The 19,402-nt window shown below is 34.6% G+C and overlaps 1 protein-coding gene and 2 non-coding genes across 11 annotated transcripts in view; 1 reads left to right on the top strand and 2 right to left on the bottom strand.

Moving 5' to 3' along the window:
• The window catches only part of STK33 (serine/threonine kinase 33), a 148,466-nt gene that overhangs the window by 29,546 nt on the left and 99,518 nt on the right, over positions 1-19,402 (top strand). The window lies entirely within an intron of this gene.
• LOC138385557 (U6 spliceosomal RNA) lies at positions 1,370-1,479 on the bottom strand. Its single transcript, XR_011233787.1, has one exon. It is a non-coding gene; the product is annotated as a U6 spliceosomal RNA (small nuclear RNA).
• LOC138385628 (small Cajal body-specific RNA 20) lies at positions 2,906-3,032 on the bottom strand. Its single transcript, XR_011233848.1, has one exon. It is a non-coding gene; the product is annotated as a small Cajal body-specific RNA 20 (non-coding RNA).

The raw sequence follows: 19,402 nt of genomic DNA, 5'->3' as shown, positions 1-19,402 counted from the left end.
TATCTACCAGCTGCCTCAGTTCACAGTGTATTATGAGCCACACCCACCCTCAACTGGTGTCACAGCTTTCTCTCTGATTTCAGATAACCTTCCTTCCACCACGTCACAATTAACTCGCAAGCTACAACCTTTCCAACACTCATACCCACAAGCAAACTTCAGGTCTTTTTCAAGGTAAGGTGCCATATTTAAATTTCCTAACAATTTAACATGTATAAAACTGTGCTGCAGCTTTTATTTCATTCCTGTGTTGTGTGTGTGTGTCACTGCCTAAGGTTTGGAGTGTTGTGTCCCTAACTACATTTCCCCCATATGCCCTATGTTTTCTACTGTGTTATTTTTGCATACTGTAGTGATTTTTAGGAACATAGGTGTTTCCTTGTGGTAAAACTAACTGCCTCCTTGAACAGATTTATGCTGGTCTTTCTTTTCCTTTCATTTTAAGTTTATGTAATGCATCTGATTTGCAAAATTCAGTTGCACAAATACCCCCCAAATGAATGATCGGAATCATATTTGTCCTTTTGTTGCAGTTTTTCCATTGTACCAAGTTAGCTTAACATTTCTAGTTTTAAATCAACTTCTTTAGTTCCTTACTGGTAGTTGTTTAGGCCTTCTGAGTTCATGCACACTAGTGAATTGGGTGATTTTCTAAATTAAAATTTTGCAAAGGGCTGCATCTTGAGATAAGGTCCCAAATGCCTCATGTTGAACTCCTTTGGACTTCTATGACTTAGGCCCATTATATTGCTAATGTTCTATATGTTTATTATTATATGAAGAAAACCTTGCGTCAAGTTTGTGGTGTGAAGGACATAGGTACAAATAGCATGTGACTGAAAATCAATTATTTAGTATTTGGAAATGAATTATTTGCCCAAAAACCCTTAGTTATCTTTCATTGAGGGTTTTTATATACTCCAGTTATGATTTAATTTAAAGTAAAATCTTTCTCATTGAATGTTGAAGTTTGTTTTTGAGTTTCTAATAAGATATGCATGGATCAAGGAGTTACAAGTCTATAATTGCCTTCTTTACATCTTAGAATGCTTTTCTTGTACTCAGATTCTGTTCCTTATTCTAGTTCACTTAGTAGTTGCACCATGAATTATTTCTGTAAATAGGAGATACAGGAATGTATATTTTGACTTGAATATTTGCTTTAAAGTTTTCTTTGTAGAAGTATAGACTTTTATTATGATTTTAGCACATAGGAATTTGGCTTTAATTTGAAATTTAAGGTTTCTTTTAATTTTCTCTTTGAAAGAAAGTATCTTAGCCAATAGTAAGTACATTTAACAAAGAGGGGCATTACAGTGGTGACCTTAAAAATCTGTTCATTTCTTCTTCATTCATTAATTCCTTTTCTTAAAATATGGAATGCTTCACGAATTTGCACGACCTTGTGCAGGGGTCTTGCTAATCTTCTCCGTATCATTCCAATTTTATCAATAGTATATGTGCTGCTGAAGTGAGCACCATTCATTCTTCATAGAATAAATATTTTTTAGGTGCCTACTATGTGGTATATCATTTTAGGCTCTGGAGACTACAATGATGAGGAAAAACACAGTCCTTCCTCTTACAATCTAGTTGGGGAGATAGACTTTAGTTAACTAGTGACCAAAATATATAATTATAAATTGTAGTAAGTGCTATGAAGAAAAAGTACAAGTTCCTTTGGAAGAGAGAAACAGGGGGACCCAATTTGGAAAAGTGATTTAAAAAAGGCCTTTCTGAGGAAGTGACATTTAAATGAAACCTGCAGGATAGGAGTTTACCAGAAGGGAAAGGGGGTGGAAGGATTTCCAGGCAGAGGCAAGAGGTTTTGTGATATCATTTTATAGTACTTATGACCTTTTTAGATGCTTATATAATTAGGTACTAGTCTATGAGCAAGACAGTTTATAGAGCTGTGTTACTGAAAAGATACATATAAATTACATTTTTATAAATGAATTCCTGAATTCCTGCAGGCTTACATTATATTCACTGTGCTATATCATCTGCATTTGATTGATGTTCAGTTACTTCAATTACTGCTAGATTGATCTTTCCAAAGCACAACTTTGATAATGCTTTTTCCTGCTCAGAAATCTTTACCAGCCCTCGAATTACCCAATAAAATCCAGACTTCTCAGCCTCATGGTGAAGCCCTCCCAAACTAGGTTGGCCCTCCCTAGTTTCAATATCCTACTTCAACTTTAATTGCTCCTCTTTCTACAGTACTCTCTGTTAGTCAACAGAACTTCTGGATGAGCATCGGTGCTTTCTCAAATGCCCACTTTTGTTTGCATTGTTTCTATTCCCTTACAATCCTTTACCTCTTTGTAAAAATTTCCTGTTCATCTCTCTTTCTTTCTCCAGGCCTAGTTCAAATGTTATCATTCAATCTCAATGTCTTTTCTGATTGCCCAGGTGGAATTAACTTCTTTTTCTTCTGTCTTCTTATGGCATTTTATTTTCACTGTTCTTTAGGCACTTATCCCTTCTTCTTTTTTTTTTTTTTAAAAAAAAACAATATTATTTTAAATTGATAAATCATAATTATATATATTTATGGGGCACAATGTGATGTTTTGATACATGTATACAGTGTGGAATGATTAGAACAATCTAGTTATATTCAGCACTTGATTTATTTTTTGTGGTGAGATATTTGAAATTTACTCTTAGTTATTTCAAAATGTACAGTTCATTATTATTGACTATAGTTGCCCTGCAGTGCAATAGATCTCAAAACCTATTCTTCCTGTTTCACTGAAACTTTGTATCCTTTGACTAACAACTACCTATTCTCCATTGCTGCCTCTGGTAACCATTATTCTACTCTCTACTCCATGATTTTGACTTTTTAAGATTCCACATATAAGTGAGATCATGTGGCATTTGTATTTTTTCCCCCAAATATCTGAGGTAGGAAAACAAGGCTGTCCAGCTCATGACAGTCCTGATGACCCTCAAGAACTGGGCTTGGTCTCTCACCTGGCTTAGGAGAAGAGGGACCCCAACAATCCCCTGGGAGACAGGCCCTGGTGTTTGTCTTTCTGGGTCTGCCTTATTTTACTTAATGTAATGTCCTCCAGGTTTATCCACATCATCAGAAATGACAGGATTTCCTTCTTTTTTAAGGCTGAATAGTATTCCATTGTGTATATATACAACATTTTTTATCCATTCATCTGCTGATGAGCACTAAAGTTGTTTCCATATCTTGACAATTGTGAATAATGCCTCAGTGAACATGGGAGTGCAGGTATCCCTTTGACATATTGATTTCAATTCCTTTGGATACATACCTAGGAGTGGGATTGGATCATATGGTAGTTCTATCTTTAGCTTTGTGAGGAACCTCCATAGTGTTTTCCATAGTGACATACTAACTGACATTCTCACCAACAGTGTATAAGGGTTCTCTTTTCTTTGCATCCTTGCCAACACTTATCTTTTATCTTTTTTTTAATAGCCATTCTAACAGGTGTGAGGTGATATCTCATTGTGGTTTTAATTTACGTTTACCTGATGATTAGTGATGTTGACCATTTTCTCATAGACCTGTTGACCATTTGTATGTCTTCTTTTTAGAAATGTCTATTTGGGTCCTTTGTTCATTGTTAAATTGGGTTATTTATTTTCTTGGTATTGAATTGTTTGAATTCCTTATAATTTTGTATGTTAAACCCTTGTCAGATGTGTGGTTTGCAAATATTTTCTCCCATGCTGTGGGTTGCTTTTTCATTTTGCTAATTATTTCCTTTGCTGTGCAGGAGGTTTTCAATTTGATACAATCCCAATTGTCTATTTTTGCTTTTGTTTCTTGTGCTTTCAGGATCATATAAAAAAATCATTGCCCAGTCTAATGTTGTGGAGCTGTCCCCTTATGTTTTCTTCTAGTAGTTTTATAGTTTCAGGTCTTATATTTTAATCCATTTTGAGTTAATTTTTGTATATAGCATGAGATAAAGATCCAGTTTCATTCTTCTGCATGTGGATTTCCAGTTTTAACAACACAATTTATTGAAGAGGTTGTGCTTTCCCCACTGTATGTTCGTGGCACCTTTGTCAAAAGTCAGTTGACTATAAATGTGTGGGTTGATTTCTGGGCTTTCCATCTTGTTACATGGGTCAATGTGTCTCTTTTTATGCCAGTAGCATGCTGTTTTGATTATATTAGTTTATTAAGTATGAAATATCTGATTTCCTTAAGTACTAGGTTTGACAGTTGATATCTTTGACATTTCACATTTTATTTTTATTGTGAAGGCACATCCTTAGTCCTTCAAATGCACATTTTGGCTTGTGTTATCTTGCAAATTTTTTTTAGAGCAATTTTTGTGAAACTATGGATAAGTCAAAAATTCGTGTTATTTTTGAATATGAGTTCCATCGTGGACCCAATGCAGTGCATACAGCTGTAAATATCAACGAAGTGTTTGGGAAGGATGTGGCTAATGAACGCACAGTACATTGATGGTTTGAGAAGTTCTGTTCTGGTGATTTTAATATTGAAAATAAGCCACGTGGATGACCTGGACCAAGATGTATAATGATGAGTTAAATCTATAGTGAAAGCGAATCCATCTCAACCTGTGTGAATTAGCATCAAGGTCTGACATTACTATTCCAACAATATTGGACCATTTGAAACAAATTGGAAAGGTAAAGAAGCTGGATAGATGGGTACCACATAAATTAAACAAGCGTCTTAAGAGAAATCATCTTGAAGTTTGCTTTTCTTTGCTGTTACAACATAAAGGTGAACTATATCTATACCATATTGTATGTGTGATGGAAAATTCTTTTTTACAATCTCAAGCATTTGGCACAATGGTTGGATAAATATGAAGTGCCAAAACACAGTCCAAAACTGAATATTCATTAAAAAAAAAAAAGCTATTTCATGACTGTTTCTTTGGCTGTGCAGAAGCTTTTTAATTTAATCAGGTCCCATTTATTTTTGTTGTTGCTGTGATTGCCTTAGGGGTCTTCATAAATTCTTTGCCTAGGCCAATGTCTTTCCTTTTTCTCCATCTATTAAGATGATCATATGATCTTTGTTTTTGCTTTTGTTTATGTGGTGAATCATGTTTATCGATTTACATATGTTGAACCATCCTTGTATCACTGGGATGAAGTCCACTTGGTCCTGGTGGATTATTTTTTTATGTGCTATTGAATTCAGTTTGTTAGTATTTTACTGAGGATTTTTACATCTATATTCATAAGGAATATTGGTCTGTAGTTTTCTCTTTTTATTATGTCCTCCCCTGGCTTTTGTATCAAGGTGATACTGGCTTCATAGATTGAGTTGGGGAGGATTCCTTCTTTCTCCATATTATGGAATAATTTCTATATTATGTGAACCAGGTCGTCTTTGTAGGAATGATAGAATTTGGCTATGAATCTTCCTGATCCAGGGCTTTTTTATTGTTGGGATGTTTTTTATTACTATTTTGGTCTCACTGTTTGTTATTGGTCTGTTCAGGAATTCTCTTTCTTCCTGGGTAAGTCTTGAGAGGTTGTGGGTTTCCAGGAGCTTGTCCATTTCCTCTATATTCTCTAGTTTATGTGTGTAGAGATTTATGTAGTATTTATGGATGATGTTTTGTATTTCTGTGGTATCAATTGTAATGTCACCTTTTTCATTTTTAATTGAGCTTATTTATTTGGGCGCTTGTTTTCTGTTCTTGGTTAATCTAGCAAGAAATCTGTTGATTTTGTTTATCTTTTCAAAGAACAAACTTTTTGTTTTGTTAATCCTTTGTATTTTTTTTGTTTTCCAATTCATTTAGTTATGCTCTGACCTTTATTTCTTTTCTTCTACTGGATTTGGGTTTGGTCCATTCTTCTTTTTCTAGTTCCTTGAAGTGTGACATTAGGTTGTTAATTTGTGATCTTTCTGTCTGTTTGATGTAGGCGTTTAAGGCTATGAATTTTTCCCTGAGGAATGCTTTTGCTGTGGATACCTTGTATCCTATTGTATGTTTTAAAAAGTTACAGTAAGTGAAGGTTAACTTATTACTGAAGGAGATTTTTCTAATAAGTTTATTGTTGCCTCAATGTAGAGTGCTTGTAAAGTCTATAGTAGTATACAGTAATGTCCTAGCCCTTCACATTTGCTCACCACTTACTCACTGACACCCTCAGAGCAACTTCCAGTCCTGCAAGCTGCATTCATGGATAAGTGCCCTACACAGGTATACCATTTTTTATCACCTGTACTGTATTTTTATTAGACCATTTCTATGTTTAGATGTGTTTAAATTCACAAATATTTACCATTGTGTTACAATTGTCTACAATGTTCAGTACAGTAACATGCTGTACAGGTTTGTAGCCTAGGAGCTATAGGCTCTACCATATAGCCTAGGTATGTAGTAGGCTGGACCATCCAGTTTTGTATAACTCTATGATGTTCACATAATGATTAAATCACCTAATGATGCATTTCTCAGAATGTATCCCCATTTTAAGTGACACATTGACTGTATTTTGAAATTAGGAAGTGTGATTCTTCTAGGCTTGTTCTTTTTGCTCAAGATCGTGTTGACTATTCGTCTCCCTTGTTTTGAAGTTATTTCTGGGCATGTCTTATCTTCCTAACTAGGCTTATAAGCTTCTTGAGGCCAGAGCCTGTGAAGAATGAGTCTTTGCTTCTTTCACTGTGCCTAATACAGTCCCTTGCACATGGTAGGCTCTCAATAAAAATATGTTAAAGGAATTTATAAGTTAATTGTAGGTGGCTAGTGAAAGAGTAATTGATGATCTTTACACAAATGCATCAGGGGACTGATATGTACATAAATCCTTTGTAATGTTAGTAATCCTAAATACATATTTTCTTATAAAAGAGTACTACTCAATTGAGATATTTATGTCTTTTTGCCCATTTCAGCAAGACTGAGATTATTTTAGATTCATAAATACTGCTGTCATTTCTATTTTTGCCTCTCTTTTGAAGGTTTGCATGCTCATTTAGCTGTAAAAAAGAATGAAAAGAACAAATCAACACCCTCTCTGGTTGTCGATTCCTAGTGGGGAGAAATAGATTTGAAAGCTTGTCTAAGTAATGTACTTATTTTGATTGTTTTGAGTTTCCAAGTGCATGTGGCTTCTGATGAGTTTAGAATAATCCCACAAAGAATTTCCTTATTCATTGGTTCATTTCGACTTATACTTCTGGCAGACAACTTCCTATTTATAAGTTTTTATTAAAAACCATTTTTCTTTGAGAAGTTGTGCCCTTCACTTCTCTCTGAATAAACATTTGAACACCTTTTTAGATTGCTCTTCAATCTATGACTGTAAGTAGGACTATGTCATGGCTTTAGCTGATGCAATTCTTAGAGTATTTCATATTGGAATAACATTTTCTCAGGGCAATATTTAAATATAAGAGGCAATGATATATTTCTTGTAGAAACATTTGTCTCCAAGGACAACTATAACAAAGTACAGTAGCAGAATAATGTGTAAACATTTATGATTGACTTAGTATTTGTAATTCATTTAATATTATTGTTTTGGCTAGAAGCATTTCTTTATCAGTCTCTTTTAGTTATATTCACTTTTCCCCGTTATATAAATGGTAGGTTCTTTAAAGGGAACTCATCTGGGTGTTCCATATCTTTATGATTAACTATTGTTCTTGAAATTTAACCTTGTAATAATGAATCTATATAAATTAATGAGTATATATGAGTTATCAGAGGCTCTTTTTCTTTGAATATATCATTCCCTTTATTTACAAAATTATTATTTATGTAGTAAAACAACTGAAAAAAATTTTAAAAGCTACAAAGCAAAAATAAAAATTATCCATAATTTTTCCTTTGAGAGACAATCATCATTCTAAGTATTATTAATAAAATCAATAACTAGATAATAATTAAGGATACATGTAAATCTGGATAAAATTAGACATCTTAATAAAACCCTGACTTCCATTCTGGGGGGCAGTTTTCATATTAAATAAGGAACACCATAGTTTTAAAAATTTCTTTAAGATTATTTTGAATTATAAATTGTGAATTGCTATTTAGAAACATCATGTGGGCCTTTTAACCTTTTCTAGATGCATTGTTCACACAAGCAGTATTTCTAAAGAGTATTTCCGTTTTAGTTATTTGGTCTTGACTTGCAAATTGAAATATCTTGGTTAATCAACAAATGTGGCTAAATAGAATAATAGTGTTTTAATTTCTATAGTTAAAACATATTTTTAAGCTCTTAATCACTGAAGACATTTGAAATGATTTGACTTGCTAATTTGAATGGCAATTAAATGGCCAATATATGTCCCTCTTTTAGATTCCTTAGAACAGTATCATATGGCAAGATCTTTAATGGATATGTGATTTTTCATCTGTTTGGTTATGTTTGGCACCATAGAAGAATCTGATGAATGAGTAGATAAAGATCTTGAGAACAGAAACAGAGTCTGTATTGGACAGCATCAAACTGATGGAGATAATAAGCTATAAAAAGTAGAAACTAAATCTTTTCATTTATTAAAATTCATTCATTCAGCAAGTATTTTTTCATAATTCAAGCATACTTGATCATGTGCTTGGGATTGTTTTAGTTCAGGATTTCTCAACACTGGCACTATTGACATTTTGGACTGGATGATTCTTTTTTGTGGGGTTGCTCTGCATTGTAGATGTTTTGCAGCATCCCTCATTTCTTACCCTCTAGATGCCAGTAGCACTCCCCCAGTTGTGGCAACTAAAAATGTCCCCAGACGTTGCCAAATGTCCCCTGGGAGGCAAAATCGCTCCTGTTCGAGAAACACTGGTTTAGATGACAAACATTTTGAAAGCACATTAAAAAAATGTATTTTATGTTGTTTCTCTATTTCAAATTTGTATATATTTCATGTGATTTTGTCTGTCAATATTTCCTGGGTGGTGCCTTATCTGAAAATTAACATAGGTTTTGTAATGGTATATGGAACAGCTGTATTTATCATAGAAATACTGAAAACACTTACATTTAAAAAAATTAGAAGTTGATTTAATCATAATTCTGTAACATTTATGATATCTTGAATCAAAGAACCTACACTATTTCTTGATCTTTTGAAAGGTACTTTGTATTAAGAACAAATTCTTACAAAGAAACCTAAGACCTGTTATTTTTGCTCCTTTAAGAATGATCTTCTTCATCTTTTGTTTTAAAGGCTCTATAACTTATTGGTACTGTGTAAAAATTCCATTATTAGAGACTGTTCTCTTTGCTTCTCTGCTGCATCCTTTTCTGAAGTTATGAGAGACGTGAAACATAGTCTGAAAATTCATTCAAAGCTTTAAAACTTATTGTATCCAGGAGAGACAAATTTAAGATTGCTGAGGTTTCTGGTTGAAGTACTTCAAGCAGAAATCCATACTCCATTAGACTCTCTAACATTGTGACCTTAATTTTCCAGATATCTTACCCTTTAAATTGAAAGTAGTATTTTAATACTATTTGAGTCTTTTGGAGGGGCTTGTAATATCGGTCTTAAGTTGTGAAACATTTGAAACAAATGAAAAGTAAAATAGCAACTAATTTAGGACTGTATAGTTTCATATATTTTTATTTCAAAATATACAGTGATATAAAGATATGCAAGGAATGTACTTAATGCACTGGAGTTGATGAAAAAAGCTATTTTGTAAGGAGTTGTTCATACTGTACTTAAACAGAATTTCATTCATTAGGTTTTTTTTCTTGGCATTGTCTGAGAGTTTCTGATTAGGATTAGTTGTTAAGTTCTCTGAAGTTAGGAAATTTACTTTGTGTAAAACTATGGTCTGGGTGAAATGAAAATCTACCTGGACAATAGCTACTGAGTTATCTTGCTTCTGCAGATAAAGCAAGGAATGTAAAACTGTATTATAGTACTGAGTCAAGAAACCGATAACTATTTTTTAAAAACCCTCTATGGAGAAGGAAAGATTTGAAAAGCCTCTTGTTCTTTCATTAGTAAATTAGGTCAGTTTTTAAATAATACGCTCATTGAAATGTACACATTTCTCAAGTAATTGATATAATTTAATCCAATTCATATTTTAAAGATACAATAACTGAATTCTTTAGAGACCCTTAATTGCTTCATCTATGTTCCATTGTGAAATGTTGTTTTGAACCTAAATTTTTAAAAAAATAAATTTTATTGTGTATATTTGATGCTTATAACATATAGATAGTATAATGGGATATATATAGATAGTAAAATGGTTACTATAGTGAAGCAGATTCATATATCTACCATCTCACATAATTACTTTTTTTGTGATAAGAGCAGCTAAAACCTACTTATTTAACAAAAATCCGTAATACAATTTTATTAACTTTAGTCTTCATGTTGTACATTAGATCTCTAAATTTGTTCTCCCTACAAATCTGCTATTTTCTATCCTTTGACCCATATCTCTTAATTTCTTCTCCCACCACTGCCACCACCCCCGCACCCCTGCCCACAGCCTGCTGGTGGTAATCACTGTTTCATTCTCTGTCTCTGTGTATTTTGGCTCTTTTTTTTTTAATTACGTGTAAGTGAAATCATGCAATATTTTTCTTTCTGCATCTGGCTTATTTCACTTAGTATAATGTCCTCTATGTCCATCCATGTTGTGGCAAATGGCAGGATTTCCTTACTTTTTAAGGCTGAATAATACTCCATTGTATATATATACTACAGTTTCTTTATCTATTCATTTGTTGGTGGATATTTAGGTTGTTTCCATGTCTTGGATCTTTTGAATAATGCTGCAACGAACATGAAAGTGCAGATATTTTTACAAGGTGGTGATGTCATCTCTTTTTGATACATACCCAGAAGATGGATTCTGGGTCATATGATAGTTCTATTTTTAATTTCTTCAGTACTCTCCATACTGTTTTCCATAATGGCTCTACCAATCTACATTCCCACCAACAGTATACTAGGGATTTTGGACCTAAATTGAACATATAATCTATCCTTTAGTTTGTGGCTCACTGAAAGATGATACAGCAAAGATTATTAATTTATAGAAGCTTAAAATTTATATTGGCCTCTATTTGTGTATTACAGTTTAGTTGTGAATTAGCTATCTCATGATAGTTAAATGCCAAATAGATCACATAACTATCTTAATGCTGAGTAATTATTGCGTTAGTTGCAAAGGATCATTCTTTAACATAAAGAAGGAGTTACAGTAGATACTCCAAATCTTTTGTTGTCCTGTTGCATTCCAAAACTATTGGGTAGTTTACTCTTTTTGGTTTTGATGCTTTGGGGTGTTCCATTGCTTCAGCCTGAAGGTGAAAAGATTGCTACCTGTTTTTAGAATATAAGCTGTTTTTGCTGAGAATTTAGTTACAGTGAGTTTCCAGGTCAGTATTTAATCTTCATGTTGGCCAACTGGCTTACTCCCTCGTTTTATTCACTGATACACTCTCCTCCCAAATGATCACTCATGGCTTCATCAGACCAGGGCAAGATCCATCACCTCTGCTGTGAGAACAACTTTTGAGATACAGCATAGTGTCCAGAGATTGCCATCAAGTCCCTGGAGGGCTGGGCTCGATAGCAATGTAAGTCTCTATGATAATGAGCTAGTGGAGAATCTTAATTTTTTTTTCTTTTTCTGAGACAGAGTCTTGCTCTGTCACTTGGGTTAGAGTATCATGGTGTCAGCCTAGCTCACAGCAACCTCAAACTCCTGGGCTCAAGCGATCCTCCTGCCTCAGCCCTCTGAGTAGCTGGGACTACAGGCATGAACCACCACACCCAGCTAATTTTTCTATTTTTAGTAGATACAGGGCCTCACTCTTGCTCAGGCTGGTCTCAAATTCCTGACCTCAAGTGATCCTCCCATCTTGACCTCCCAGAGTACTAGGATTACAGGTGTCAGCCACCACGCCCAGGCGAGAATCTTAATTTTTTACCTGTATTTGCATTTTTGTTTTTTAAACAAAACTATCTAAAATTGTATTTTTTTAGAAAGTCATTACTGATATTTTTCCCCAGAATTCCTTTTCTGTAAACTTTCCAAGTCATACAATAGTAAAATCTTACTGGCGAGGTCTGATGTTTCTTGGATAGGTTGCACTTTAAGAGAAGAAGAGATTCTGGACAACTCTTAAACGTACACACCCTGGTATATATCATTATATTAGCAAATATTCCTCTTAGTTTTAAGATACCCTCCTGTTGTCAGAATGGTTAGTTTGCCAGACAGCAGTGGTTCATTGGCCTATAATAATCGCCTGAAACAGCGAGTTCCTGACCCTTGACTTTGAAGAACTCTATTAGGACATTATAGTTCTCTATATGTTCCTTTTTAGCATCTTTTAAAAGGAGTAGACATCCTGTTCCTCTTTCAATCTGTAGAGACATGCATACATGTGTGTTCATTCATTCATTCATTCATTCAATAAGCATTCATTGAGCACCAAACACTAGTGTAGGAGAGAACACATTTTGTCAGGTTGGATCACTCTGCAAAATTTATGGGAAACTACCTAGCCCTTTGTTTTTCTAGGAAAATTCCTCCTGTTGATTTTTTTCTTTAGTTAGTGGCAACAAAGTAATCTATAAAAATGATATTTATGACTACCAAATGACAAGATTCACTCTTAAAAGTTTCCATCTGTGTGTATAGGAAAACAATGACATGTTTACACAAATAGAAATACAGTAATAAATAAAAGTACAGTAGGGGCATTATGGCATCGTGATTTCAAGAGCATGGACTTTGGAGGAAGATTTTGTTTGGATTTGTATTCTAGTTTGGCTACTTGCTAGTTGTGTGACGGTAGGCAAGTTACTAAACCTTGGTTTCTTCGTTAGTAAAATGCAGACAATTATAGTGCTTACTTCATAGGGTTGTTGTAAGTATTAAATGAGTTAATATGTATAAAATACTCAGTATAGTGCCTGACACATAATAAGTGCTATATAAGTACTATATTTTGTTATTATTACCCTAATAATTTTTTTTACTCAAGGAAACTACCCCTGACTCATCAGTTGCATGCCCATTTTCCCCCTCATGTTAGTCTGAATAATAATGTTCAGCATACAATAGAAAATCACTCTTCATACCAAGAACCAGGAAAATTTCAACTTGAATGAGAAAAGATAATAACAGACACCAATACTGAGATGACACAGGTGTTAGAATTACCTGGCAAGACTTTTAAAGCAGCCATGGTGAATATGCTTCAGTGAGCAATTATGAACACACTTGAAACAAAAGAAAAAAATGGAACATCTCAGTGTAGAAATAGAAGATATAAAGAAGAGCCAAACAAAAATTTTATACTGAAAGATAAAAAATGTACTGGTATTTAGATTAAATTCTAGTTAAATTGTTAAACAATAATACCTCTTAGCTGGTGTTGTGTATTTCCTATTGTATCACATTATGAGCACATAACTGTGTCTGATTATCCTACTTTTTTTTTTTTTTTGAGACAGGGTCTCACTCTGTCACCTGGGCTAGAGTATAGTGGCCTCATCATAGCTCATTGCAATCTTAAATTCCTGGGCTCAAGCGATCTTCCTGCCTCAACCTCCCGAGTAGCTGGGACCACAGGTGCACGCCACCATGCCTGGCTAGTTTTTCTATTTTTTGTAGAGACAGGTCTTGCTCTTGCTTAGGCTGGTCTTGAACTCCTAGCTTCAAACCGTACTCCCACCTTAGTCTCCCAAAGGGCTAGGATTACAGGTGTGAGACACTGCACGCGGCCCTTGGTTGTCCTACCTTTTTTGATGAAGCTAATGTTAATTAATAGGTTGAGATGACATCAGACTAATCCCTCCATTGTGAAGTCCCCCCACCAATCTTTCTTCTCTTTATTCTTGGTGTTTTGAACTTTTACTATGATTATTGATGCAGATTTTTTAAAAAATTAATTTTGCTGTGAAATTTGTGGGCCCTTTCAATTTGTAAATTCATGTTCCTAACTACTAGGAAGGTTTATTTGTATTTTTTTCTAATTTCTTCCTTTTTATTTTCTTTATCCGCCTCCCCCCCCCCTTTTTTTTGCATGAACTCCTGTTATACAAATATTAGACCTTTTGGACCAATTCTTTAATTTTCTCATCTATTCACTCCCATTTTCTATCTTTTTATCGTTTTTGTCTATTTTCCAAGACATCCCCCAATTTTTCTTCTAACGCCTTTGCTTAATTTTTTATTTTAAAATTTTAAGTTTAATTTTCTAGTTTCTGAATGTTCTTTTATGTAGCTTCTTAATTCATGGATTTGATATCTTCTTTTAACTCTCAGAGGATATTTTATACATGTGTATAATTCTGCTCTTGGCCCTCTTTCTGTATTCTTTGAGTTCTTTTTCTTGCATCTGTTTTGTTCTCTTTCACTTTTGAGTCTTGTCTTGCTATCTTTGCCTGTCTTTTCCTATTTAAGAATGAGATGTTTAAAAAATTCTATCAGAAGCTCTGTGTCAAATAGTGAAAGTGACCTGGTGAGGATCTAAGCTTTTTTTCTGGGGGTTGTGGGGAAGGAATCCCTGTGTGTCAGTATCTGTATATCTTTTTTCCTGTGTTAGGCAGTTTCTGCAGTGAGCATTCTGAGAGCCAAGGAGGGGAAGAGGAATGGGGAATCTCAGTATGGTACTTTGCTTTGATCTCAGGTATACTTGAACCCCAAGTCGGAACCTATTTGAGAGGATAACTTCTACTCTTTTGTAGGTTGGGTCGTGGTCTGGTGTAGAGCCTAATAACTTTTCAAATTTTTGTGTTGACTGGGACTACTCAAACCTGTAAAGTGCTTTAGTAATATTTTAGACAATAAGCCCAGTATCTCAACACCTGGACCATTTACGTTTCTTATATTGAAGCTTAGAAGAGAACAGAAGATACTATCAGACACTGTTGTAATTGAACTAGAGTGACACTCCTATACCCAAGCAGTCAGGGCAGAATGTCTATGCTCTTTTATTTCTTTTGTGTAAAGAAAATCATTTTTCTAAAACTCATTGTTGCTATGCCAGGTTTAGACCAGGTTTAGGGATGACTTTTTTTTTTTTTTTTTTTTTAAGGATTAGGGTCTTGTCTGTGCCCTAGGCTAGAATACGGTGGCATGATTATAGTTCACCACAGCCTTGAACTCCTGGGTTCAGGGATGACTTTTCTTTTCTGATAACTTTCCAAGGTACTTAGAGGACTCCATTATCTCAGGGAAATATTTGCACTCTTTTCATTCCTAAACATTTCACTCAATATTTAATATTTTCTCAGAGACACCTGGTGTGCAGAGTTCTTTCAGTGGCAACCTCTGCGTAGTCCCTGGACTCCTTAAGATCAATAGGGCCTTGTAGAGATACACTTTCATTTCTGAGTATTGTAGATCGTGGTTTTGTAATAATAGCAGTTTCATTTTGGTGGATCATATGACACTCGAGACAGTATAATGCCCACTGGAACCACGGATCACGTAATGGTAATGCAGATGACTTAATTGTTTTTACAAAGTTGAATTCTTGACAACTCACTGAATCTACTATTTTGAATGCCTTAGAACAGTGACTTTCCAATTTTTTTGACCCAGACCTCAGTATGAAAAAATTTACCTTGCTATACATGCACACACACACAGCTGATGGAGCAAGTTTGAAGAAATAATACCCTTATGACCAGTGTTACTGTCTTATACTTTCTATTTTATTTAATTTTAAAATGTATGCCCTACAAATGACCTATAGTTTATAAAAACAATGCAGTGTGGTTCTTAATATTTTGGGAGAATGGAATGGGTTTTGAATCCTTTTGGGACTCTGATAAAAGTACTGGAATCTCTTCTCAGAAAAATGCCACATGTACACATTTTTGGCCTATATTTTCAGGAGATTTACAGTTTTGGGTCATAAACATACACTCCCTAATTCTGAAAGATTCTGTGTTAGATTTGGAATTATCTTGCTTTGTTGATACATTTCACCCAGCATGCCTGGATAAATATCATCAGCTGTACAGCAGCTATTCTGCCCATCCTCCTTGCCTCTTACTAAGTATTATTGATACAGGGTTACCAGAGAAAACATTTAATAATTGAAACCATAATAAATAAATAAAACCATAAACAAAACCATATAATAACTAAAACTTCATCTTGCTTATCAAGGTTAAAAGTCTCAGGGATCTTTATTTTTCCTGGGTGTATGGTTGTCTTTATAATATTTAGAGCCAGTGCATATGAAACTGGAGGAGACAAACACTTGCTTCTCCTGTGTTAAGAGCCTGTGTGTCCTTTGCAAAGCTGCTCCAGTCCTTAGCAAGTCAGTCCTTTGGCAGCTGCAGGCTGATTCCTCAGTCATCTTCATTTTTGATGGAAAAACTTATTTACTACCAGTCACCATCCCCAACTGTTACGTACAACCACCATCTGGTAATTAGAATGGAGCCACAGCTTTGTTGGAATGGTTTAGAAAGCTCTGGTTTTTTGGTGTGAACTTCTGCCTTCCCTCACTTTTATCTTGCATGCTTTCTATCCTTCCTTCCATAAATATTTTTCTATGTGCCAGGCTTGGTTCATGTGAGGACTACAATGGTGAGAAAAACTCCACATCTGGGTATACCTGGCCGATCCTTGCCTCATTCTTCTAGGATCTTTCTCTAGGGTTAATTCTCTCGTGCCTCCAGCAGCAGTGCTCTCTTTGGCAGCCCTGCTGCTTATGTCTGGCTTTACTGGGTTTTGGTATTTATTTCTTACATCAGAAATTTTCATCTGCAGTTTTTCGTCTGCCTAGGATAACAAACATATACATATATTTTCTTGTGCCATTTTTCTTTTGCCTAGAATAACAAACATTTTTTTCTTTTAAATAATAATGTAAATATGCAAATCTTAAAATATATTAATAATTTCTATTATTGATATGTCCTGGGCTACTGTTTTGGAACTAACATTATGGGAAAATGGTGTTAATGTGCAAACAATACCCCAAAGATTAGAGTTAGGATCTTTGAAAGATATCTTAATAATAGAGACATTTTCAACTGATAAAATATAGGCTCATAGCATTTGAAACATTATTAGTATTCTTTCAAGAGCAGACATCAATCTCAGAAATCTTGTGTACAAACATGACAAAATTGGCCTGTATTATACTCTGATAAAATCACAGAATGATTTTATTTTCTCTACTTTTTTATGAATGTGAAGCATTTGCATATTATTACAATAACTTCCACAGCCTTTGGAGCAAAATATGATGTATTTTTAATGGTGCAGTTAAAAATGTGTGCATTATGTCCATATTTTGTTGCAGTTATTCAACAGTTTTTTGAAGAGCCTTAAACTTTATATATTTTACAGTCAGGCTCAGCAACTGTACAGCATGCATGCTGCAAGTTACCCTTTCAGTGCCCATGGTGGACATCTCCAATCAATCGCAACATTCTTTCCCACTGAGCTTGGGCAGTCTCACTTCCTCTTCAGTGTAGTGATCCAGGTTATTGCTAACTGAGCTCAGATAGCATATGAGATGAAAGCTATTTGTCTTACTAGTTTTGCACCTTAACCTTAAGAATGATTATGTCAGCTGAAGGTCCAAAAAGTCTGAAGTTTGGAAAAGGGAAAATATATTGAGGTAGAATGAGGTAAAATAAGGTAGTGGTTTGGGCAGGGGGTGGGAAACGTTTTTCGTAAAGGGCCAGATGGTAAGTCTTTTAGGCCTTGTGGGGCATATCGTCTCTGTCACACCTACTCAAGTCTGCCATTATAGTGCAAAAGCAAACATAGATGATATGCAAATGAATGAACATGTCTGTATTCCAATAAAACTTTATTTATAAAAACAGGTGACAGCCAGATTTGACCACTAACCATAGTTTGCTAGCTCCTGGTATAAATCACTGCTACTCAAAGTGTATTCTGTGGGTAAGTGGTATCAGCATCACTTGTATGCTTGTTAGAAATGTAGATCCTCATTCCACGCTTTAAACTTACTGGACTCAGAATCTGGGGATGGAGCCCCAGAATCTACATGTTTACTAGCTGGTGAGGTTATTCTGATGCTCACTAAAATTTAAGAGCCCATGGTTTAAATAACATTACACTTCTCTTCTTTAAGTGTCATAGAATTCAGCTGTGTAACTACCAGATGCATTTATTTAATGGCTGATCTTTAATCACTTTTCCTATCTTTTCTATGGCATTTGATCTATTCAAGTTTTTTAATTCTTCTTGGGTCATGTTTCTGTTTCCTGTAGGCTTCAATTTGCTGCTGTGGTGATTTTAAAACATTTCTACAAAATTTTTGACACTTCTATCAAGATGTGGGTTTATGTCCACTCTCCCTGGATCTAGGCGGGCTTATCACTATTTCAGCCAACAGACTATACGAGAAGTGAGGCTATGTAACTTTCATGGCTAGTTCAGAAGAGGCTATGCAGCTTTTTCCAATTCTCAGGTAGGCTTACTCTGGGGAACTCTGCCATGTAAGAAGTTTTATTACTCTGGGTCTTCCATGCTGGAGAGGCCATGTGTAAGCATCTCCCTTGTTAGCCCAAGCTGAGCTCCCAGCCAAGCTTCCAGCCATCAGTTAGCATCTGTTGCCAGCCAGTTGAGTTAGCTATCTTGGACGGTTTAATTTGAAACTTCACATAACTGCAACCCGCTTGTCATCTCAATATATCCACATGTAAAACCCTAGCCTAGCTGAACCCTTCCTGAATTCCTGACCTATAAAATCTGTGAGCATAATATTATAATATAATTGTTGTTTTAAGCCACTAAATTTTGAGGTAGTTTGTTATGCAGCAGTTGTAACTGGGACCCCAAATTTGCAAGTACTGGTGTTTTATGATTGTCTTAATGTCTTTCTTATCTGTGGTTATGATTTTTTTCATATGTCTAATCTTTTATATATTTTGCTCTCATTTTTCTTTAATCAGAGTGAAGGGAGGTTTATTTCTTTTATTAATCATTTCAAAGAATCAGTTTTTAGATTTGTTCATTTTACTATTTGAAATGTGTAGGTTTCATTAATTGAAGCTTTGCCTTTAATCATTTTTTCCTCCTACTTTCTGTGTATTTAATTGCTCTTTTCCTAGTTGCTAAAGGGAACACTAGGTTAATTTCACTTTTCATCTTTATTCCTTTATAATAAATGCTTTTGAACTTACAAGGTTTCCTCTGAGTTCAGCTTTCACTGTGTCCCATTAAGTTTACTATGAAATATTTTCCTCTTCATTGTTTTCTGGAGAGTTTATAATTTCAGTTTTTATTTTCTTTTTATCAAAGCATGTTGGAAAGTGTTTCTAAAATTTCAAATAGTTAAGTTTTTCTTTTTTTCTTGTTGGTGGTGGTGGAGTTTTTCCATTTTTCCAATATGTATAATAAATACACATTTCTCTACTACTACAAGAAAATAAAATTCCAATTATTTTTCCCACCAAGACCCT

This window comes from Eulemur rufifrons, chromosome 6 (assembly GCF_041146395.1).
Source record: "Eulemur rufifrons isolate Redbay chromosome 6, OSU_ERuf_1, whole genome shotgun sequence".
NCBI lineage: Eukaryota > Metazoa > Chordata > Mammalia > Primates > Lemuridae > Eulemur > Eulemur rufifrons.
The sequence above is the reverse complement of the archived record's forward strand: the minus strand, read 5'-3'. Positions and strand labels throughout refer to the sequence as shown.